This window comes from Lissotriton vulgaris, unplaced genomic scaffold (genome assembly GCF_964263255.1).
Source record: "Lissotriton vulgaris unplaced genomic scaffold, aLisVul1.2 SCAFFOLD_6870, whole genome shotgun sequence".
NCBI classification, from domain to species: domain Eukaryota; kingdom Metazoa; phylum Chordata; class Amphibia; order Caudata; family Salamandridae; genus Lissotriton; species Lissotriton vulgaris.
In genome coordinates this window covers 67,272-91,713 of record NW_028246535.1, presented here as the reverse complement: position 1 = coordinate 91,713, position 24,442 = coordinate 67,272, and the positions used below count along the sequence as shown (strand labels likewise).

General features: G+C 50.0%; 2 pseudogenes; both read right to left on the bottom strand.

Annotated features, from left to right (window-relative positions):
- Nucleotides 1-5,105: 5,105 nt before the first annotated feature.
- On the bottom strand, nt 5,106-7,626 carry LOC147665881 (heat shock 70 kDa protein-like; annotated as a pseudogene).
- A 1,676-nt stretch (nt 7,627-9,302) lies between these two features.
- LOC147665880 (heat shock 70 kDa protein-like) lies at nt 9,303-11,822 on the bottom strand (annotated as a pseudogene).
- Between the last annotated feature and the right edge of the window lie 12,620 nt (nt 11,823-24,442).

The window sequence follows — 24,442 nt, the reverse complement described above, 5'->3', positions numbered from 1 at the left end:
CACCCCCTGTGGAAAGCAATATTTTGTTAAAACTCACAAGCAATGTTGGTTTTCACAGTCACTGATCGTAACTAAGAGGTCGGGGAGGTCGGGCTCGGATCATACTGGGCTCGAGAGTCCAGGAAGACCCGAGCTGAACCAGAGCCGGGTATTTTGCTTGGACCAGTTTCAAGCTTTCAACGGCTCACCAACCTGTAGTTTCGGGTCTGTTGGTCCAATTGGTTCTGTTCGAATGAATGAATAATGACTGCAACTTCGAGGATGCATCATGCTGTGTAATGTAAGCCCATGGCAGGAAATAGTATAATCAGTAACAAGGAACAATCTGACAGCCTTATCTTTGTTCCCCCTACGCACACACCACACTTACTGCCCTAAAACATATTCCTATCCGCATTCTCCGTTCCCTCTACCATCTCCTCCTACATGTTCACCTGCCTCCATTCCCATCCGTCAGGTGTCTCCATCATCCTGCCTCCTTCCCTCCTCCCCCAACCTGCCTCGTTCACTCCCTCCTCCATCATCCTGCCTCGTTCCCTCCCTCCTCCATCATCCTGCCTCGTTCACTCCCTCCTCCATCATCCTGCCTCGCTCCTCCTCCCTCCTCCATCATCCTGCCTCGTTCACTCCCTCCTCCATCATCCTGCCTCGTTCCCTCCCTCCTCCATTATCCTGCCTTGTTCCCTCCCTCCTCCACCATCATTCTGCCTTGTTCCTCCCTCCTCCATCATCCTGCCTCCTTCAGTCCCTCCTCCATCATCCTGCCTCGTTCAGTCCCTCCTCCATGATCCTGCCTCATTCACTCCCTCCTCCATCATCCTGCCTCGTTCCTCTTCCCTCCTCCATCATCCTGCCTCGTTCTCTCCCTCCTCCATCATCCTGCCTCGTTCCCTCCCTCCTCGCCTCGTTCCCTCCCTCCTCCACCATCATTCTGCCTTGTTCCCACCCTCCTCCACCATCCTGCCTCGTTCACTCCCTCTTCCATCATCCTGCCTCGTTCCTCTCCCTCCTCCATCATCCTGCCTCGCTCCTCCTCCCTCCTCCATCATCCTGCCTCGTTCCCTCCCTCCTCCACCATCCTGCCTCGTTCCTCTGCCCTCCTCCATCATCTGGCCTCGTTCCCTCCCTCCTCCATTATCCTGCCTCGTTCCCTCCCTCCTCCATCATCCTGCCTCGTTCCCTCCCTCCTCCATTATCCTGCCTCGTTCCCTCCCTCCTCCACCATCATTCTGCCTTGTTCCTCTCCCTCTTCCATCATCCTGCCTCGTTCCCCTCCCTCCTCCATCATCCTGCCTCGTTCACCTCCCTCCTCCATCATCCGGCCTCGTTCCCTCCCTCCTCCATCATCCTGCCTCGTTCCTCTCCCTCCTCCATCATCCTGCCTCGTTCAGTCCCTCCTCCATCATCCTGCCTCGTTCCCTCCCTCCTCCATCATCCTGCCTCGTTCCCTCCCTCCTCCATCATCCTGCCTCGTTCAGTCCCTCCTCCATCATCCTGCCTCGTTCCCTCCCTCCTCCATTATCCTGCCTCGTTCCCTCCCTCCTCCACCATCATTCTGCCTTGTTCCTCCCTCCTCCATCATCCTGCCTCGTTCCCTCCCTCCTCCATCATCCTGCCTCGTTCCCCTCCCTCCTCCATCATCCTGCCTCGTTCACCTCCCTCCTCCATCATCCGGCCTCGTTCCCTCCCTCCTCCATCATCCTGCCTCGTTCCTCTCCCTCCTCCATCATCCTGCCTCGTTCAGTCCCTCCTCCATCATCCTGCCTCGTTCCCTCCCTCCTCCATCATCCTGCCTCGTTCCCTCCCTCCTCCATCATCCTGCCTCGTTCAGTCCCTCCTCCATCATCCTGCCTCGTTCCCTCCCTCCTCCACCATCCTGCCTCGTTCCTCTGCCCTCCTCCATCATCCTGCCTCGTTCCCTCCCTCCTCCATCATCCTGCCTCGTTCCCTCCCTCCTCCATCATCCTGCCTCGTTCAGTCCCTCCTCCATCATCCTGCCTCGTTCCCTCCCTCCTCCACCATCCTGCCTCGTTCCCTCCCTCCTCCATTATCCTGCCTCGTTCTCTCCCTCCTCCATCATCCTGCCTCGTTCCCTCCCTCCTCCATCATCCTGCCTCGTTCCTCTGCCCTCCTCCATCATCCTGCCTCGTTCCCTCCCTCCTCCATCATCCTGCCTCTTTCCTCTGCCCTCCTCCATCATCCTGCCTCGTTCCCTCCCTCCTCCATCATCCTGCCTCGTTCTCTCCCTCCTCCATCATCCTGCCTCGTTCTCTCCCTCCTCCATCATCCTGCCTCGTTCACCCCTCCTCCACCATCCTGCCTTGCTCCTCTGCCCTCCTCCATCATCCTTCCTGGTTCCTCTGCCCTCCTCCATCATCCTTCCTGGTTCCCTCCCTCCTCGCCTCGTTCTCTCCCTCCTCCATCATCCTGCCTCGTTCACCCCTCCTCCACCATCCTGCCTTGCTCCTCTGCCCTCCTCCATCATCCTTCCTGGTTCCTCTGCCCTCCTCCATCATCCTGCCTCGTTCCCTCCCTCCTCCATCATCCTGCCTCGTTCCCTCCCTCCTCCATCATCCTGCCTCGTTCAGTCCCTCCTCCATTATCCTGCCTTGTTCCCTCCCTCCTCCATTATCCTGCCTCGTTCCCTCCCTCCTCCCTCCTCCTTCCTGGTTCCTCTGCCCTCCTCCATCATCCTTCCTGGTTCCCTCCCTCCTCGCCTCGTTCCCTCCCTCCTCCATCATCCTGCCTCGTTCCTTCCTTCCTCCATCATCCTGCCTCGTTCTCTCCCTCCTCCATCATCCTGCCTCGTTCCCCTCCCTCCTCCATCATCCTGCCTCCTTCACTCACTCCTTCATCCTGACTTGTTCACTCCCTCCTCCGTCATCCTCCCCCCTTCACTTCCTCCTCCGTCATCCTGCCTCCTTCACTCACTCACTTCATCATCCTGACTTGTTCACTCCCTCCTCCACCATCCTGCCTCGTTCCTTCCCTCCTCCATCATCCTGCCTCGTTCCTCTCCCTCCTCCATCATCCTGCCTCGTTCACCCCCTCCTCCACCATCCTGCCTCGTTCCTTCCCTCCTCCATGATCCTGCCTCGTTCCTCTCCCTCCTCCATCATCCTGCCTCGTTCACCCCCTCCTCCATCGTCCTGCCTCGTTCCTCTCCCTCCTCCGCCATCCTGCCTCCTTCACTCCCTCCTTCATCATCTTGCCTCGTTCTCTCCCTCCTCCATCATCCTGCCTCCTTCACTCCCTCCTCCGCCATCCTGCCTCCTTCACTCACTCCTTCATCCTGACTTGTTCACTCCCTCCTCCGTCATCCTCCCCCCTTCACTTCCTCCTCCGTCATCCTGCCTCCTTCACTCACTCACTTCATCATCCTGACTTGTTCACTCCCTCCTCCACCATCCTGCCTCGTTCCTCTGCCCTCTTCCATCTTCCGGCCTCCTGGTTCTCACCATCATCTCTGGATCTCTTCTCCTTCCCCTGCCTGTCCTCACTGTCTTCTTGTGTTCTCTAGGACCATCTTCGGTCCTCTTTTGGGGGCAGTGTATGAGCCAGCAAGACCAGAGGAAGTGGCCCGAGTGTGGTGGCTCAGACAACGTTGCCATGAAAAGCAAAGCATGCATCTGGGCAATCAAAACACCTGAATAATGTGGATTCACACCACACTCCGCTAGAGAGGACTACAGGACTCACAATTCCCCAGGGATATTGAGACTCATGATAGTGGCAGAAATCAAAGTGAGTGGTTCATTGGGATTGAGGGGCACACCACTGATCTTCCCCTTACTAACACTGTACCCGTTTTCAGACCCTGTCTATACCCGTATTTATCGCTGTATTATTTTCATGTGCAGCATTGTCTGTGCACAGAGAAAACATTAGCTTTCCTTTCTATTAGATAAAGCACTGAGCAAACCTTGATTTATTACATTGTATTGTCTTCTGGTCTCTAACCCCACACCACCTCTCCGAGGAAGCCTTGAACTTCTCTGCTTTACTACCCTGTACTCCCCGAGTGTCCTTCCCTTTGTGGCATCTAACACTCTGCTCTCCGACCCTACGGCCGCTGTTCTGTTTGTATTTCCTAAGTCCCCTAAAACCTTCTGCTCTCTGACCCTACAGAAGCTGCTCTGTTTTTACTCCTGTGTACCCCTACAACCTTCTACTTACTTGCATTTCTTGGCGGCTGTATGACCCCTCCCCCCCCCCCCCCCCCCCCCCACCCCCACACTCTCCCTTCCTTCTGGTCTCTTCGAACCTTGCATACTCCACTGTTGTAGATGCCCTCATATTTTTAGAATCTCCAGTTCTTAAAACACTTTTTGCCCAATTCACCCTTTTTTTGCTTTTTGTACCAGCAATACTGCCCCAACAGCTTCTTAGACTACACACACCTACTGCCTCCATTCCTTGTGCTATTTGTCTGCTCTACCACCCACCCATCCTGGCTCGACTATCTGGATCCGGACACCTTTCTCATCTATGATGCCCCAGCTCCACTTGTGCACCTGTATACTATTAGGATCTTAATAACACTCATCTTTGCCACCACGTGAACATCTTGTTGCTTTACTGTCGTTTTTGCACTTATTTTAGAGGATAAAATAGTGTACATTACATAATCAAGAAACGCTGGGCACTGTGCAGACATTAAATGGAAAGCCACTGCAAGTTCAGCAGCATGTGCAAACACATATAGGTCATGAATACGTTTTTGTTTCGGTTTTATAATAACTCCATATTTTTAATGCTCTGGTTCCCACAGATATTGTATACTCCTAATATGCTCACCTCATTCTGTGTGGCCTCTTTCCTCACTACTCGCCACCCCTAAATAGTAATGTGCAGTTTCCTTTGATATTGCCTTATTTGATTTGTCATCCGTACAATACAGGTCAAAACATTTTGTGAAGTTGTTTTTTGGGCTATATGGTACACTGCATTTGCCACAAACCTAAGCAGGACTCAAGCCCCTCACCCCAATTACAAGACAAGTGACACCTATGCACTATTTTACACGTTCCAATTTCACAAAAGCACACACTCTCCGCGATCCAACACACACTAACCAAGGTAAATTAAAAATAGAGACAATGGTGATCAGTTTACTCATTTTATTACAAAATATAAAATATAAACATATATTTGAGCAATATGGTCTTCATAAAAGGTAGTAATAAGATTAAAATAAATTAAAATTCTCATTGTAACACAAACACATTAGCTGCAGAGAACACAGCATGTATTCAGTACATGTGGCCATAGAATTTTCTGAATGATCTAGAAAAGTCTGCTAAGGGCCAGAAGTCTTTTTAATCCACTTTCTCAATTAGTGTGTCTATGGGAAGAGCACATTGTCTTCGATTAATCCACCTCCTGAATGGAGGGGCCATGCGAAGAGTCCATTATTGTCCACCAATAATCCCCCTCCTCAATGGTGGGACCATGAGAAGAGTCCATCATTAATCCACCTCCTCGATGGTGGGTCCAGCGCTGGAGCTCCCTTGGCGGGCCTGAGCTCCACAGCTCGCATCAGGCATTCCCCCAGACATCCCGCCCTGGTAGAGTTTGGTGATGATGGGATTACAGACCTTCTCCAGCTCTTTCTGCTGATGCTCATACTCCTCCTTCTCTGCCAGCTGGTTGCTCTCCAGCCAGGAGATGGTCTGGTTGCATTTGTCCACTATCTTCTTCCGTTCATCTTCACTGATCTTGTCCTTAAGTTTGTCATCCTCCACTGTACTCTTCATGTTAAAGGCGTAGGACTCCAGTATATTCTTGGCGGAGACCTTCTCTCTCTGGGCTTCATCATCTGCTTTGTACCGCTCAGCCTCCTGCAACATCCTCTCAATCTCCTCTTTGCTCAGCCGGCCCTTGTCGTTGGTGATGGTGATCTTGTTCTGTTTGCCGGAACTCTTGTCCACAGCAGAGACATTCAGGATACCATTAGCATCTATGTCAAAGGTCACCTCAATCTGGGGTACACCACGAGGGGCAGGTGGGATTCCGCTTAGATCAAATTTCCCCAGGAGATTGTTGTCCTTGGTCATGGCTCTTTCACCCTCATACACTTGGATCAGGACCCCAGGCTGGTTATCGGAGTAGGTGGTGAAGATCTGGGTTTGCTTGGTTGGGATGGTGGAGTTGCGCTTGATAAGGACAGTCATCACACCGCCTGCTGTCTCAAGCCCCAGTGAGAGAGGTGCTACATCCAGGAGGAGCAGGTCCTGCACATTCTCAGACTTGTCACCCATCAGTATAGCAGCTTGCACTGCTGCACCGTAGGCCACAGCCTCGTCTGGGTTGATGCTTTTATTCAGTTCTCTGCCATTGAAAAAGTCCTGCAGCAGTTTCTGGATTTTGGGGATGCGTGTCGATCCTCCTACAAGCACAACTTCATGGATCTGAGCTTTGTCCAGCTTGGCATCTCTCAGAGCCTTCTCCACAGGATCAAGGGTTGCTCTGAAGAGGTCAGCACACAGCTCCTCAAAGCGAGCTCTGGTGATGGAAGTGTAGAAATCGATGCCTTCGAACAGGGAGTCAATCTCGATGCTAGCCTGAGTGCTGGAAGACAGGGTTCTCTTGGCTCTCTCACAAGCAGTTCTCAGCCTCCTGACTGCCCTCTTGTTCTGGCCGATATCCTTCTTGTGCTTTCTCTTGAATTCCTCAATGAAGTGACTAACCATGCGGTTGTCAAAGTCTTCGCCTCCCAGGTGGGTGTCTCCAGCTGTAGCCTTGACTTCAAAGATGCCATCATCAATAGTTAGAATGGAAACATCAAAGGTACCTCCACCCAGGTCAAAGATCAGGACATTGCGCTCTCCCCTACCGCTCTTGTCCAGACCATAGGCGATGGCTGCTGCTGTGGGTCATTGATGATCCTCAGCACATTCAGGCCAGCGATCACCCCTGCATCTTTAGTGGCCTGCCTCTGGGAGTCGTTGAAGTAAGCAGGCACAGTGATGACAGCACTGGAGACTGGGTGGCCCAGGTATGCCTCAGCGGTCTCCTTCATCTTGGTCAGCACCATGGAAGACACCTCCTCAGGGGAGAAGATCTTGTTCTCTCCTCTGTACTCCACCTGCACCTTGGGCTTCCCACCATCGCTCACCACCTTGAAGGGCCAGTGCTTCATGTCCGCCTGCACCACTGCGTCATCAAACTTCCTGCCAATCAGTCTCTTGGCATCAAAGACGGTGTTCTGGGGGTTGAGGGCCACCTGGTTCTTGGCGGCGTCTCCGATGAGCCTCTCCGTGTCTGTGAAGGCCACATAGCTGGGGGTGGTGCGGTTGCCCTGGTCGTTGGCGATGATCTCCACCTTGCCATGCTGGAAGACCCCCACGCAGGAGTAGGTGGTGCCCAGGTCGATGCCGATAGCGACGCCCTTGGGTGCAGACATCTTCTGAGGTTTTTGTGATTCTGGGGAGGCTCTTGACAGGTTCTTGTCTTTAGGCTTCTTTCGGCGGCGATGAATCTTTATTGGAAACGGCCTCTCGGCTCTGTTCTGTGACGTCTCTCCTCACTGGTGATGGAAGCGCTCCTCCGGTCGTTGCTCTGTGACTTCTCTCCTCACGTGTGATGGAAGCGGCTCCTCCGGTCGTTCCTCTCTGTCTTCTCTGTTCTCCGGCTCGGATCTGACAGCGTCTCTCGGCGGCTCCTGTATTTATTCTCTAGCAGCCGCATACACTAAGTAGCCACGCGCAGTGGAACATGCCCTGTGTAGTAAGTAACTAGAGACCACAGGAACAGCAGAAGAGGTTTATTGCAGGAAACAGAGTAGAGTAACCTCAACACAAGGTGGCCAGGCACAAACTGTCGCCAGCTAGAACACTAGAAGGGGACAGAGCCATGTACATTCTGGAATGGATTGACACAGGTAGGAACCAAGGTGGAGTAGAGGAAATAGAAGAAGGATAAATATACAACACATCTCCTCTCGTAGAATAAAACAAAATAAAGTGAAAGGAAACTTAACGTGAAAAGGTAAGCATGTCATAAAAGGAAACTTAGCACAAGACTTAAAGAAGAATTTCTGAAGTAAAGGCAAAATAGAAGGCATCATGGAACAATAGGCATTCAAAGCATCAAATAACTAGAGAACATTGTATCAGCATTGAAGACATTACACAAAAGATAAACATTGAAAGGGACACACGTCACCCCTCTAAAAAGGACTAATCACAACAGAAATCATTTACTACCCTGTACTCCCTGAGTGTCCTTCCCTTTGTGGCATCTAACACTCTGCTCTCCGACCCAACAGCCGCTGTTCTGTTTGTATTTCCTGGGTCCCCTAAAACCCTCTGCTCTCTGACCCTACAGAAGCTGCTCTGTTTTTACTCCTGTGTACCCCTACAACCTTCTACTTACTTGCATTTCTTGGCGGCTGTATGACCCCCCCCCCCCCCACCTCCCTTCCTTCTGGTCTCTTCGAACCTTTGCATACTCCACTGTTGTAGATGCCCTCATATTTTTAGAATCTCCAGTTCTTAAAACACTTTTTGCCCAATTCACCCTTTTCTTGCTTTTTGTACCAGCAATACTGCCCCAACAGCTTCTTAGACTACACACACCTACTGCCTCCATTCCTTGTGCTTTTTGTCTGCTCTACCACCCCACCTGCTCCCTGACCCATCCATCCTGGCTCGACTATCTGGATCCGGACACCTTTCTCATCTATGATGCCCCAGCTCCACTTGTGCACCTGTAAACTATTAGGATCTTAATAACACTCATCTTTGCCACCACGTGAACATCTTGTTGCTTTACTGTCGTTTTTGCACTTATTTTAGAGGATAAAATAGTGTACATTACATAATCAAGAAACGCTTGGCACTGTGCAGGCATTAAATGGAAAGCCACTGCAAGTTCAGCAGCATGTGCAAACACATATAGGTCATGAATACGTTTTTGTTTCGGTTTTATAATAACTCCATATTTTTAATGCTCTGGTTCCCACAGATATTGTGTACTCCTAATATGCTCACCTCATTCTGTGTGGCCTCTTTCCTCACTACTCGCCACCCCTAAATAGTAATGTGCAGTTTCCTTTGATATTGCCTTATTTGATTTGTCATCCGTACAATACAGGTCAAAACATTTTGTGAAGTTGTTTTTTGGGCTATATGGTACACTGCATTTGCCATAAACCTAAGCAGGACTCAAGCCCCTCACCCCAATTACAAGACAAGTGACACCTATGCACTATTTTACACGTTCCAATTTCACAAAAGCACACACTCTCCGCGATCCAACACACACTAACCAAGGTAAATTAAAAATAGAGGCAATGGTGATCAGTTTACTCATTTTATTACAAAATATAAAATATAAACATATATTTGAGCAATATGGTCTTCATAAAAGGTAGTAATAAGATTAAAATAAATTAAAATTCTCATTGTAACACAAACACATTAGCTGCAGAGAACACAGCATGTATTCAGTACATGTGGCCATAGAATTTTCTGAATGATCTATAAAAGTCTGCTAAGGGCCAGAAGTCTGTTTAATCCACTTTCTCAATTAGTGTGTCTATGGGAAGAGCACATTGTCTTCGATTAATCCACCTCCTGAATGGAGGGGCCATGCGAAGAGTCCATTATTGTCCACCAATAATCCCCCTCCTCAATGGTGGGACCATGAGAAGAGTCCATCATTAGTCCACCTCCTCGATGGTGGGTCCAGCGCTGGAGCTCCCTTGGCGGGCCTGAGCTCCACAGCTCGCATCAGGCATTCCCCCAGACATCCCGCCCTGGTAGAGTTTGGTGATGATGGGATTACAGACCTTCTCCAGCTCTTTCTGCTGATGCTCATACTCCTCCTTCTCTGCCAGCTGGTTGCTCTCCAGCCAGGAGATGGTCTGGTTGCATTTGTCCACTATCTTCTTCCGTTCATCTTCACTGATCTTGTCCTTAAGTTTGTCATCCTCCACTGTACTCTTCATGTTAAAGGCGTAGGACTCCAGTATATTCTTGGCGGAGACCTTCTCTCTCTGGGCTTCATCATCTGCTTTGTACCGCTCAGCCTCCTGCAACATCCTCTCAATCTCCTCTTTGCTCAGCCGGCCCTTGTCGTTGGTGATGGTGATCTTGTTCTGTTTGCCGGAACTCTTGTCCACAGCAGAGACATTCAGGATACCATTAGCATCTATGTCAAAGGTCACCTCAATCTGGGGTACACCACGAGGGGCAGGTGGGATTCCGCTTAGATCAAATTTCCCCAGGAGATTGTTGTCCTTGGTCATGGCTCTTTCACCCTCATACACTTGGATCAGGACCCCAGGCTGGTTATCGGAGTAGGTGGTGAAGATCTGGGTTTGCTTGGTTGGGATGGTGGAGTTGCGCTTGATAAGGACAGTCATCACACCGCCTGCTGTCTCAAGCCCCAGTGAGAGAGGTGCTACATCCAGGAGGAGCAGGTCCTGCACATTCTCAGACTTGTCACCCATCAGTATAGCAGCTTGCACTGCTGCACCGTAGGCCACAGCCTCGTCTGGGTTGATGCTTTTATTCAGTTCTCTGCCATTGAAAAAGTCCTGCAGCAGTTTCTGGATTTTGGGGATGCGTGTCGATCCTCCTACAAGCACAACTTCATGGATCTGAGCTTTGTCCAGCTTGGCATCTCTCAGAGCCTTCTCCACAGGATCAAGGGTTGCTCTGAAGAGGTCAGCACACAGCTCCTCAAAGCGAGCTCTGGTGATGGAAGTGTAGAAATCGATGCCTTCGAACAGGGAGTCAATCTCGATGCTAGCCTGAGTGCTGGAAGACAGGGTTCTCTTGGCTCTCTCACAAGCAGTTCTCAGCCTCCTGACTGCCCTCTTGTTCTGGCCGATATCCTTCTTGTGCTTTCTCTTGAATTCCTCAATGAAGTGACTAACCATGCGGTTGTCAAAGTCTTCGCCTCCCAGGTGGGTGTCTCCAGCTGTAGCCTTGACTTCAAAGATGCCATCATCAATAGTTAGAATGGAAACATCAAAGGTACCTCCACCCAGGTCAAAGATCAGGACATTGCGCTCTCCCCTACCGCTCTTGTCCAGACCATAGGCGATGGCTGCTGCTGTGGGTCATTGATGATCCTCAGCACATTCAGGCCAGCGATCACCCCTGCATCTTTAGTGGCCTGCCTCTGGGAGTCGTTGAAGTAAGCAGGCACAGTGATGACAGCACTGGAGACTGGGTGGCCCAGGTATGCCTCAGCGGTCTCCTTCATCTTGGTCAGCACCATGGAAGACACCTCCTCAGGGGAGAAGATCTTGTTCTCTCCTCTGTACTCCACCTGCACCTTGGGCTTCCCACCATCGCTCACCACCTTGAAGGGCCAGTGCTTCATGTCCGCCTGCACCACTGCGTCATCAAACTTCCTGCCAATCAGTCTCTTGGCATCAAAGACGGTGTTCTGGGGGTTGAGGGCCACCTGGTTCTTGGCGGCGTCTCCGATGAGCCTCTCCGTGTCTGTGAAGGCCACATAGCTGGGGGTGGTGCGGTTGCCCTGGTCGTTGGCGATGATCTCCACCTTGCCATGCTGGAAGACCCCCACGCAGGAGTAGGTGGTGCCCAGGTCGATGCCGATAGCGACGCCCTTGGGTGCAGACATCTTCTGAGGTTTTTGTGATTCTGGGGAGGCTCTTGACAGGTTCTTGTCTTTAGGCTTCTTTCGGCGGCGATGAATCTTTATTGGAAACGGCCTCTCGGCTCTGTTCTGTGACGTCTCTCCTCACTGGTGATGGAAGCGCTCCTCCGGTCGTTGCTCTGTGACTTCTCTCCTCACGTGTGATGGAAGCGGCTCCTCCGGTCGTTCCTCTCTGTCTTCTCTGTTCTCCGGCTCGGATCTGACAGCGTCTCTCGGCGGCTCCTGTATTTATTCTCTAGCAGCCGCATACACTAAGTAGCCACGCGCAGTGGAACATGCCCTGTGTAGTAAGTAACTAGAGACCACAGGAACAGCAGAAGAGGTTTATTGCAGGAAACAGAGTAGAGTAACCTCAACACAAGGTGGCCAGGCACAAACTGTCGCCAGCTAGAACACTAGAAGGGGACAGAGCCATGTACATTCTGGAATGGATTGACACAGGTAGGAACCAAGGTGGAGTAGAGGAAATAGAAGAAGGATAAATATACAACACATCTCCTCTCGTAGAATAAAACAAAATAAAGTGAAAGGAAACTTAACGTGAAAAGGTAAGCATGTCATAAAAGGAAACTTAGCACAAGACTTAAAGAAGAATTTCTGAAGTAAAGGCAAAATAGAAGGCATCATGGAACAATAGGCATTCAAAGCATCAAATAACTAGAGAACATTGTATCAGCATTGAAGACATTACACAAAAGATAAACATTGAAAGGGACACACGTCACCCCTCTAAAAAGGACTAATCACAACAGAAATCATTCAAATAAGCAGGGGGTCTGTGACACCTTTGAGGTCTGGTGACAGACACCGGAGGGCTTGAAGTGGCAATGGGATTGGAAATAGGATCAGAAAAGGAATTGGGAGCAGGATCAGCAACGGGAATGGGAACAGACACAACGGGATCAGGAGCATCCCCTCCACCATCACCCCTAGCCAAGACATTGACAGGGGCAGGAGCCACAAAACCCGGATCCTGAGAAGGAACAAGCATAAACCCTGAGGAGGGAAGGTCCTGGACAGGAGCAGGGACGGGGCAGGAATAAGATCAATAACAGGACCAAGACTACCTTTCTGATAGAGGGCAACCCTCCTCAAGTTCCATTTTTCCCCATTTGAGAGAACAACATAATGAGGATAAACCATCTTAACGAGAAATGGGCCACGGAACTTGGACAAGCCGCCAGAAACACGACCAGACTTTACCTTGACAAGATCACCTTTCGCAATTTTACCAGCAACAACTTTGTTAGGGAAGGCTTTGGGAAACAGACCTTCTGAACTACAACCAGAAACACTCTTACCAGGAGAAGACACAGAGCCCTTACGAGAAAGCTTGGGAGCCACCCTAGGAACATCACCCAAAAGAGACTGACAGACCAGGTCCTTGAGCCAAGAGGGAATGAGTTTAGTGCTGGGGACTCTACCCCTCATCATCTCAAAAGGGGATCTGGAGTGGGAACCATGAAGAGTGGTACAGTACGCATAAACCATTTCCCTAACAAGGGAAGAGACAGAAGAACCACTGGAGAGGGCCATTTGAACGGTGCCTTTTACCAACCTATTAAGGCGTTCACAGAGTCCATTACCCTGAGGGTTGTAGAGGGAGGTCCTATGGTGGGAAATACCGCAATCAGACAAAAAGGCTTGCATCTCATGTGAGACCAACTGTGTGCCATTGTCAGTTATAAGGACATTGGGGAAACCTTCTCTAAAGAACAGAGACTTAAGATGATTAATGGTAGTAGCCGTAGTAATGTCCTTGAGAAACTCTACAGACAGCCACTTAGAGTGACAGTCGACAATGACAACAGCAAACCTCTGGGAAAGAGGCAATTCAGCAATGGGACCTATAAAATCTAAGCAGATGGTGTGCCACGGAATTTCAGGAAACTGCAACGCACCCATCTCAGACCCCACAGAAACCTTAAGTCTCTTCTCACCCACCTTGCAGGTAGAGCAGTCCTCAACCCATGAGGAGACCATGGAGTCCATACCGGGCCACCAGAAGTTGAGCTTGAGACGCTGTTGCGTCAGGGTTTGGCCAAGGTGACCCTCGTGTGCTAAAGAGATTAGCTTTGGTCTCAAGTCAGCAGGAGGTACAAATCTGTCACCACGCATTATGATGTTGTCATTGCATACAGACAAATCATCAATGACTTTTAGAAAAGGACGGACAGAGACATGGAGACAGCTCTCCCTGCGGGAACCCAACTTGATGAGCTGGATGACTTCCTGTAACACACTATCTCTAGACATAGCATCAACCCACTCAGTACGAGAAAAGGAGCTCTCAGAGAGTAGAAGCACATCGTCGATCCAAGCAACATTCTCATCACATCCCTCCAGACTGAAACCAACCTCAGAACCAGACGGAACAGCCAGCCTAGACAGACAGTCGGCCTGGAAGTTCCTCCACCCAGAGATGTGAGAGATGTCAAAGTGGTATTCCTGGAGCTTAGAGGCCAACCTGGCCAACCTCGGAGAACCACATGCCCCACCCCCAGGAGAAAGAATGCGAATGAGGGGTTTATGGTCAGTCTTGAGGTTGAAGCGGGTGCCCCATAGGTATGGTCGAAAATGATGAGCACCCCACGCAGCAGCCAAAGCCTCTTTCTCGATAACAGAATAGTTCTGTTCACATTTTGAAAGAGTACGTGAGGCAAAGGCAACTGGTCTGTCACCATCCTTATGAGACTGAAGTAAGACTGCGCCGAGGCCACAGGCACTGGCATCCACCAACAAAGTGGAGGACTTGGCAGTATCAAAGGGTGCCAGAACCTTAGCACTGCAGATAGCCTCCTTGATCTCATTGAAGCAAGCTTCCATTTCAGGACCCCATGAAAACCTGCAACCCTTCTTCAGCAAGGTTCTCAGAGGCAAGGTCTTCTCTGAGAATTTCTCCACAAATTTGGAGTAGTACTCGATCAAACCCATGAATGACCGCAACTGGTCCTTGTCAGACGGGCAAGGGGCTAAGCGTATTGCATCAAGGAGATTCTTCTTGGGTCTGACGCCATTGACTGAAATTTCATGTCCCAAGTACTCAATGTTCTCCACAAGAAAAGAACATTTCTCCCTACGTAGTGTAAGACCAGTGTCCCAGATCCTGTGTAGAACATTCCTGAGAACAAGGTTGTGATCAGTCACGGACTCTCCAAAGACCAAGATGTCATCTTGAAAGAATACCACATTTTTGAGTCCTTTAAAGATTTCGCTGACCAATCTTTGGAAGACACTCGCCGCCGAAATCAACCCAAAGGGAAGACGGGTAAATTAAAAAATACCCTCCGGAGTGATGAAGGCGGTAAGATGCTTCGAGGACTCATGGAGCTTAACCTGATGGTAGGCGCTCTTCAGGTCGAGTTTTGAGAAATATCTCGCCCCCTGAAGAGTGGAAACCATCTCCGTGATGTTGGGTAAAGGGAAGGTGTCCGCAACGACACACTTGTTCAGGGACCTGAGGTCCACACAGAATCTCAATTTTCCGTCTGATTTTTTAGAAATCACGACAGGCGAAACCCATGCCGATGCTTCCGTAGGCTCAATTACACCAGACTGGAGCATCTCCTCAATTAAGAGTTTTACCTCACTACGAATTGAGATGGGAATCCTCCTTACACGATGCTGCACTGGTAGACTACCCTTCTTTAACTTAATGAGATGAGCATACCCCCGAAGTTCACCCAACTCCTCCCTGAACACAGACCCAAATTCAGACAAAATGAACTCAATAGAGTCATCGTCAACAACCATTATTTGGTTCTTTGCCCTAGGATTGATGACGATGTAGAGGTCATATTGATGTACCCACCCTAGAATAGGCGGGCCATCAATGGAAACGTAAACTTTCCCAAAAATAGACCTTTTCTCAAACACAATCTCGGATTCAAAGAAACCAAGGATTTCAATTTTCTGTCCATTGAAACCCTTAGGGGAAATGTCACTACGTTGTAAATTCACCCCTTCCCAAAAGGCATCGAAAGTAGACTTTGGTATAATGGTATGTCGAGAACCAGTGTCAACCATCAACATCACTTCGTGGGAGTCAATTTTGAAGAGGGCTTTGGGTCTGGTTTGCCTCGGATCATCACAAATGACATCAACGTCGTCAATGACCAGAAGCCTATCGGGTTCAACTCCAGGATCATCAGCGTAGTAGTCATCAACAATATTCACTCTCTGTCTAGCTTTGGCCTTGCACATCTTGGAGAAATGTCCAACTTTCCCACACTTCAAACACTCTTTGTTTGAGGCAAAACAAAACCTTGCGTCGGAAGAGTGACTGCTACTGCCACACCTGTTGCAAACTTTGCTTACTGAGGTTTTCTTGACAGTGGGTCTGGATCTGTTTTTAACTACAGCAACATTGTCTCCAGAACAGTGCTCACACCCCACAACGCCACCTTTGTCGGTAACCACAGAAACTTCTTGATGTGGAGTAGATTTGTGCGAATCAAGAACCTTCATGCACTTACTAGACTCCTCAATTACTTTGGCCAGATCAATTGCGTCCTTCAAGGTAGGATTTTTGGCTGCCCATAGCCTTTCTTGGATTTTCTTACTAGAGCACTGAACGACTAACTGATCTCTTATGAGCTCGTCGTTCATAGAACCAAACTTACACTTTATAGAAAGCTCTCTGAGTCTGGCCACGAAATCGTCTATGGTTTCTGACTCTTTTTGGCGTTGAGTATAGAATTTATAGCGGTTCATAATCAGATTCTCCTCCTTTGCAAATCTGATCTCCAACCGATCAACCGCTTCCTTAAACTCATCAATGTCATGTCCACTAGCTCCAAGTGTGATAGGTAGAAACCTAAAAACCCTCTGCCCTTCCTTGCCCAGAGTACTCAAAAGAATAGCTTTTTTTCTTTTGGGTGAAAACTCCTGTCCATCAAGTGCTTCCAGGTAATTGTCAAACATGATATACCAGTCTTCCCATGGTATTTCAGGGACACCAGGTTCAGGTAAGAATTGAGGAGGCAGAGTTACCACAAATTGTTGTGCCATGTTCACTGATTGTGGAGTGAAATAAGATAACACAGGTTTTGCACAACAAAAGAAGTTAAAGATTATAGTAACACACCTCTTACCATTTATGAAGTGTCCAAAACGATGTTATAACACTGCAACAGGGCCAGACCGAGGTTTGATGGCAAAACAAGGAAATTCCGGTTTAAAAACACCAAAAAACGGCTGCCAGACGAAGTCGAGACCTGAAATGTAAATACTTGAAGGCAAAGATGGCTGCCGCTGAAAGCGAGGCTTGGACTGCAACTGAAATGAGGCTTGAAGGGCAAACACAAGAAGGTAAGCTGGCCGCCGCCGAAAACGAGGCTTGGAAGTATCCTAGAGCGAGGCTTGGAACACACAAGAAGCGTCTCTCCTCTAGCACCAGGCAGACGCGCTGCGCTCGCCTTAGCTGTGACTCACCGGTTCGGAGCGTCTCCAGGGTAACGTAAACAGTGTCCACGCGCTGCTCTCGCTCCGCTCTGACTCACCAGCCAGGCACGCGCTGCGGCCGGTCTGCTGTCTGGATGACGTCAGCGCGCTCGCTCAGCTGTGACTCACCAGTTCGGAGCGTCTCCAGGGTAACGTAAACAGTGTCCACGCGCTGCTCTCGCTCCGCTCTGACTCACCAGGCAGGCACGCGCTGCGGCCGGTCTACTGTCTGGATGACGTCAGCGCTGATAGAGCTCGAGCTCCGCTCCGCTTTTGGGTCCAAAAGAAGAATAAAAGAATACCCCAGATTGGCGCCTTCACTGGAAACACAAGAGGAGGACCAAAAGTACGTTGACAAGATCTGCACGCTGTAGATTCGTTTCTTGTTGAGGAAACTCCGTTAAGATCTGCTTTCTGCTGAAAATCTCGAAAACAGGCATCAAGATGAGGTCTTCAGAATTACTGGCCAGCAGGTAACGTCGCCAAAATTGTAGTAAGTAACTAGAGACCACAGGAACAGCAGAAGAGGTTTATTGCAGGAAACAGAGTAGAGTAACCTCAACACAAGCTGGCCAGGCACAAACTGTCGCCAGCTAGAACACTAGAAGGGAACAGAGCCATGTACATTCTGGAATGGATTGACACAGGTAGGAACCAAGGTGGAGTAGAGGAAATAGAAGAAGGATAAATATACAACACCCTGCGACCAATCACGACTTCAGGATTGTCATACTTCCGGACATTTCCCGAAGTTTCCGCCCTGTTTCCCAATCAGGAGAGGTCTGGGCGGTGCGAACCGCGCATCTTCTCGAAGGCTCTCGCATTTGTCAGACCTTCTGGCCAATCAAAATGAAGCCTCTCCGATAGATTTCGAGAAATGCCAAGCACCGTGGAGGCTCGGCACACCACAGCCAATCAGAGAGGAGGAGGCGTGGTTGATGTAAATAATTCTACCAGCTGTCCCTGGAATGTTCCAGGTGTTTCTTTGCTGTCACCACTGGCGGGGCCAGGAAAGGACGAAAAACCGAGGGACCCGAGCCATGTACGCAGACAATGAAAACAGCCCCCGCCTCGATAATTCTGCCTTTAAAAAATGGACTGTATCACGAAAGTGGAAACAATATATTCACTCGCGGATTTACGTCCCTGCCTTGAAATAATTTGTTCGCCATTGTGAATTGAAAGCACGAAGTGCATCAAAGTAACATATTTTCCGTGCCCTCTTTTCCAGTTGGCTCCGTCATACGAATAGTTTACGGCTGACGCCACATAATGTCTGAGGCCTGTAGTATCGTCACAAGAGAAGTGCATCTTGGAACCTGTAGTGCGGGCGCAGCTTCTGCAGTAAGCAAGATAAACACTGATTTAAAAGTAAATTATAGTCGAGAGCGGTGAAGGCAGTCCCATCCCACCCTGTCAAGATGTTATTCCTTTGGGTGAAAGGAAACTGTTCTGGGGGCCAGTGGTTGGGTTAGAGGGAGTCCGATGGGGACTCATAGTGAAGCCTAGTGTCTGTGCACCAGGATCCTGAGCCCATGCAATGAGACAATCAGGCAACGTTACTTGTGAACGGCACTGCGTCAGCTGTCTGCAGCACTCGCACAGTTCAAGAGTCACATTGTGGGACAATGGTAGGGCGACCAGATTCTCAAACAAGCATTTGCAATGCAATATGTGTGGAGAGTGAGTGAGTGAGTCGGTGAGTGAGAATGAGTGGGACAGTCAGTCAGTGAGTGGGAGAGTCAGTGAGAGAGTGAGAGTGGGCGAGTCGGTCAGTGAGAGTCTGGACAGTGAGTGAGTGAGTCAGTGAGTGGGAGAGTCAGTCAGTGAGTGAGAGAGAGTGGGCGAGTCGGTCAGTGAGAGTCTGTTAGTGACAGTGAGTGAGAGAGTGGGAGAGTCAGTTAGTGAGAATGAGAGTGGGAGAGTCAGTCAATGAGTGAGAGTGAGTGGGCGAGTCGGTCAGTGAGAGTCTGTTAGTGACAGTGAGTGAGAGAGTGGGAGAGTCAGTTAGTGAGAGTGAGAGTGGGAGAGTCTGTCAGTGAGAGTGAGAGAGTCAGTGTGAGTGAGAGAGTCAGTGTGAGTGAGTCAGTGGTGTGAGTGAGTCAGTGTGAGTGAGTCAGTGGTGTGGTGAGTGGTGACTCGCTCCTCTCTCACGGGCTGAGTGGTCGCTCCCAGTGTCCCTTGCAGACATCTGGTATCGTAGCGCTGCATTACTTTGAAAACTTGCATATCATTTCGCCTGCTGTGTGCTTGGTTACCGCTTTGCTTCATTTGCGCTTTGGTTATTTCATTGTGCTGTTTTAAACTTTGTTAGCGCGTTTGCCTATAGCGCTCCGCTGTGCTCCCCCCTCCGCCTCCATTTTGTTTGTTGTTGTCGTCCTCGTGTGCCCGCCCCGCCTCCCAGCTGAGCCGCCCTCCCACTGACCAGAAATAGCGCTCCTCTCCCTAAAGACGCCGTGACTCGCTCCTCTCTCACGGGCTGAGTGGTCGCTCCCGTGTCCCTTGCAGACATCTGGTATCGTAGCGCTGCATTACTTTGAAAACTTGCATATCATTTCGCCTGCTGTGTGCTTGGTTACCGCTTTGCTTCATTTGCGCTTTGGTTATTTCATTGTGCTGTTTTAAACTTTGTTAGCGCGTTTGCCTATAGCGCTCCGCTGTGCTCCCCCCTCCGCCTCCATTTTGTTTGTTGTTGTCGTCCTCGTGTGCCCGCCCCGCCTCCCAGCTGAGCCGCCCTCGCCCCTCCCCCTCCACTATCCATATATGACAGTTCTTCCTGCGCGCAGCGTTCACGCGCAGCGACCGCGCCCAATTCGCGCCGAAGGTGCGCCAAAGGTAAGCCCGTCTACGCCCGTCCGCGCCTGGACCGCGCCCAGCGCCATACCCCCTGGCCCTCGCTTTGCCCAGCCCTCCCGCATTACCTACGATGCCACCACCCTCCTAGCCCTCAACCCCGGCCGCTCCACCAACTGCGTCCAAGCCGCTCCTGGACACACCCATGGACCTTTCTCATGCTACTCCTGCAAATTCATCGGTACCGTCACCAACTCCGCTACGCTCACACCTCAGATTCCCGACCCTAACTGCCTACAATGCATCCTTCTCAACACCCGATCGGTCCACAGGCACGCCATCGACCTATGGAATCTACTAGACACCATCTCTCCAGACGTCGCCTTCCTAACAGAAACATGGATGAATGCTTCCTCCGCCCCAGACATCACCATTGCCATCCCTGAAGACTATAAGATCACACGCAAGGACCGTACCGGCCACACAGGAGGAGGAATCGCTATCGTCCATAAAAAAATCAATCCACATCTCAACCAGCTCTGACGTCAATCTCGCCAACTCTGAACACCTTCACTTCCAGATCCACATCGACCCTAAGACCACACTCAGAGGCACCCTCCTATACAGACCACCAGGACCCCGCGCACAATTCAGTGAAGACATCACGGACTTCATCACTCCACACGCGCTCCCCTTCAAAGATTACATCCTTCTGGGAGACCTCAACTTTCACCTTGAAAAGATCAACGACCGCAACACCACCACCCTCTTGGACAACCTCGCCAACCTCGGACTTAAACAACTGGTCACTTCCCCCACCCACATCGCAGGTCATACTCTCGACCCTATTTTCACCTCCAGCAATCACGTCTCCTTCAGCCACACTACGGCTCTCCTTTGGACTGACCACAGCTGCGTCCACTTTACCTACAACAAGCCTAAACCCATCAACCACCCCCAACCAACTCTGCAAAGAAACTGGAACAAAATCACCATCGACCAGATCTCCTCATCGCTCCTTCTAAACACCCCAGCCCACTCTTCGAACCTAGACCAAGCCGCCGCCAACTTCACCCTATGGTTATCCAACAGCGCCGACATCCTAGCACCACTGAAAAAACGTCAAAGCAAACCTGGCAGCAAGAAGGCCTCATGGTTCAACGATGATCTTAAGAAGTCCAAGAAACTCTGCCGCTCCCTTGAAAAGGCCTGGAAAAAAGACCCAACCACTAGCACCAAGGACGCCTTCAAAAACGCCACCGCATACACCACCAACTAATCCGAAAGGCCAAGAAAACAGCATTCAAGGATCGACTAGATAACAACGCCCACAACAGCAAGGAACTTTTCAACATCGTCAAGGAATGTACCAATCCCTCGGCCAACTCCAACGACATCACCCCCTCTCAAGCCCTCTGCGACTCCCTAGCTTCATTCTTCCACAACAAAATTGCAGACATCCACAACAGCTTCGACAACCAACCCGGAGACCAACCCACCCAACCATATGCTGAACATTCACCCCCCTTGAACACCCTTAACGACTGGAACCCAATCTCCACTGAGGACACCATCCGCCTGATGAACTCCATCCACTCAGGATCCCCCACAGACCCATGTCCTCACCACATCTTCAACAAAGCAGACTCCGTCATAGCCCGCACCTCCGAGACGTCATCAACTGCTCCTTCAACTCCGCCACCTTCCCGGAAAGCTGGAAACACGCTGAACTCAGCGCCCTTCTGAAAAAACCCACAGCGGACCCCACCGAACTCAAAAATTACCGCCCCATCTCGCTCCTTCCATTCCCGGCCAAAGTCATCGAGAAAGCTGTCAACAACCAGCTCGCCGCTTTCCTCGAAGCCAACAAATCCCTTGACTCCTCACAGTCTGGATTCCGAGCAAAACACAGCACTGAGACCGCCCTCATCGCAGCAACAGACGACATTCAAACTCTACTGGACAATGGAGACACAGTCGCCCTCATCCTCCTCGACCTCTCTGCAGCCTTCGACACAGTCTGCCACAGCACCCTTTTACAACGCCTCAGAAACATCGGAATACAAGGAAAAGCACTTGAATGGATCACCTCGTTCCTCTCCGGAAGAACCCAGAGAGTCCGCCTTCCACCATTCAAGTCCGAGGCCACTGAAGTCATCTGTGGCGTACCACAAGGATCCTCACTCAGTCCCACCCTCTTCAACGTATACATGAGCCCCCTCGCGGCCATCGCCCGCCAACACAACCTCAACATCATCTCCTACGCGGATGACACTCAACTGATCCTTTCACTCACCAATGACCCTAGCACCGCCAAAACTAACCTACACGAAGGAATGAAAGAAGTTGCCGAATGGATGAAACACAGCCGTCTGAAACTGAACTCTGATAAAACAGAAGTCCTTATCTTAGGTACATCCCCCTCTGCATGGGACGACTCTTGGTGGCCGGAAGCCCTCGGAAAAGCACCCATCCCGACAGACCACGCACGGAACCTGGGCGTTATCCTGGATTCTTCACTTTCAATGAACAGACAAGTCAGCGCCGTCTCCTCATCCTGCTTCAACATTCTTCGCATGCTCAAAAAAACATTTCGCTGGATCCCCACCGAAACCAGGAAAACAGTCACCCACGCTCTGGTCACGAGCCGACTGGACTACGGAAACACCCTCTACGCAGGTACTACCACTAAACTCCAGAAAAAACTCCAACGAATCCAAAACGCCTCAGCCAGGATCATATTAGACATCCCGCGAAACGAACACATCTCTGGGCACCTGAAAAACCTCCACTGGCTACCCGTCAATAAGAGGATCACTTTCTGACTTCTAATCCACGCACACAAAGCACTCTACGAAATCGGACCAGAATGCCTCAACTCACGTCTGTCCTTCTACACCCCCTCCCGCCAACTACGATCTTCCAGCCAAGCCCTCGCCACTGTACCTCGCATCAACAAGACCACCATGGGAGGTAGATCCTTCTCATACCTGGCAGCTAAAACATGGAACTCACTTCCCACTTACCTTCGCCTTACCCAGAACCACCTAGCATTCAGAAAGCAACTTAAAACGTGGATATTTGACAAGTAATCCTCCTCCCCTCCCTAAGCGCCTTGAGACCCTCTGGGTATGTAGTGCGCTATATAAATTTTTTGACTTGACTTGACTTGACTAGTGAGTCAGTGTGAGTGAGAGTTAGTGTGTGTCTGTGAGAGTGTGAGAGTCTGTGCATGGCTTCAAAGGATATTGCTCCGTTTGTTGCTCGTCCCAACTATTCTTCCATGTCTGATTAATAAAGAGATCTGTTTCTTTCTTAACTCTCATGTAGATTATCTACTGCTACGTAAATAGCTCACTGGAGCGTCTGGCTAATGACTGTCCTTGTAAAAGGTGCGGAACATATGTTTAAAAGTGTATACATTGGCTTAGCCATTATCTGATCATATCCAAGAAATATCCCTGCTTTATCTGGTTTACAGAACTCTCCATGTATTATTGGAACGATGACTTGGGGCCCAAGGGGTAATGTGCTTGCTACACAGCTTAAGGTATGATCGACTTATCAGTTTATTCAGCAGGCTGCTATCCCAGAATATAACCTGCAACTGAGCTCACACTTTCTGTTCTAAGGGAGACCGCTCAATGGGTTGAGGAACCAACTGCAGAGATGCATGTGTAACCGATAGGTTACCTGGTTACATTCTAGTGATATGTTTAATGCTCCTTTCAGTGCTGGGTCGGGGCGTAGCAAGGGTGCCCTGGTTCAGTTGTAAAATGCAACCATAACTGTGATGTAGTGCCCTGTCCCCAGTATCGACAGACCCCGGTGCCACTGCTCCTGTTGCACTAATATGAATGGGTACGCACCTGGTCCCCTTAAGATAAATTGTTGTGGCACCAAACATCACATCGATGTTTACTAACCTGTAGGAATGCATCAACCCTGCTCCTGCGGGCCGACCACACCCACGACTCCCCGCCCACCTCTGCAATGAACCCGACCAGAACCAATAGGAAGCTTCTGGTCGGGGATGCCTACCACAGAGGGTGACTAGATCATGCGACTGAAAAACCGGGTAGGCAGTTAAATTAACTGACCTATCAAGCCATTGCTACAATAGACTATGCTTCAGAGCAAAAAAAAACCTTAACTATCGTGGCAATTGACGCCGCCAAGGCCTTTGACCAGGTCCATTGGCTATATCTATGGGAGGCTCTGTCTAAGTTTGGCATTCCAGCTAATTTTATAGCATCCATAAAAGCTCTGTATCATAGTCCTAAGGCCAAGTTTCTTGTAAATAATCTGCTAACAGATTGAGTTCAAATAACACGGGGGATGCCCCCTGTCTCCTTTATTGTTTAATCTTTACATAGAGCCTTTGGTAAATCAGCTAAGATCGGATGCTCTGATTAAACCCTTCCAGATTAATGAGTTAGACCTAAGATTTGCACTATATGCTGACGACCTCCTAATGTATACATCCAATCCTGAGATATCTATCCACTGTCTATTTCATCATGCCGAAAGTTTTGGGGTGGTCTCAGGATATAGAATTAATAAAGAAAAA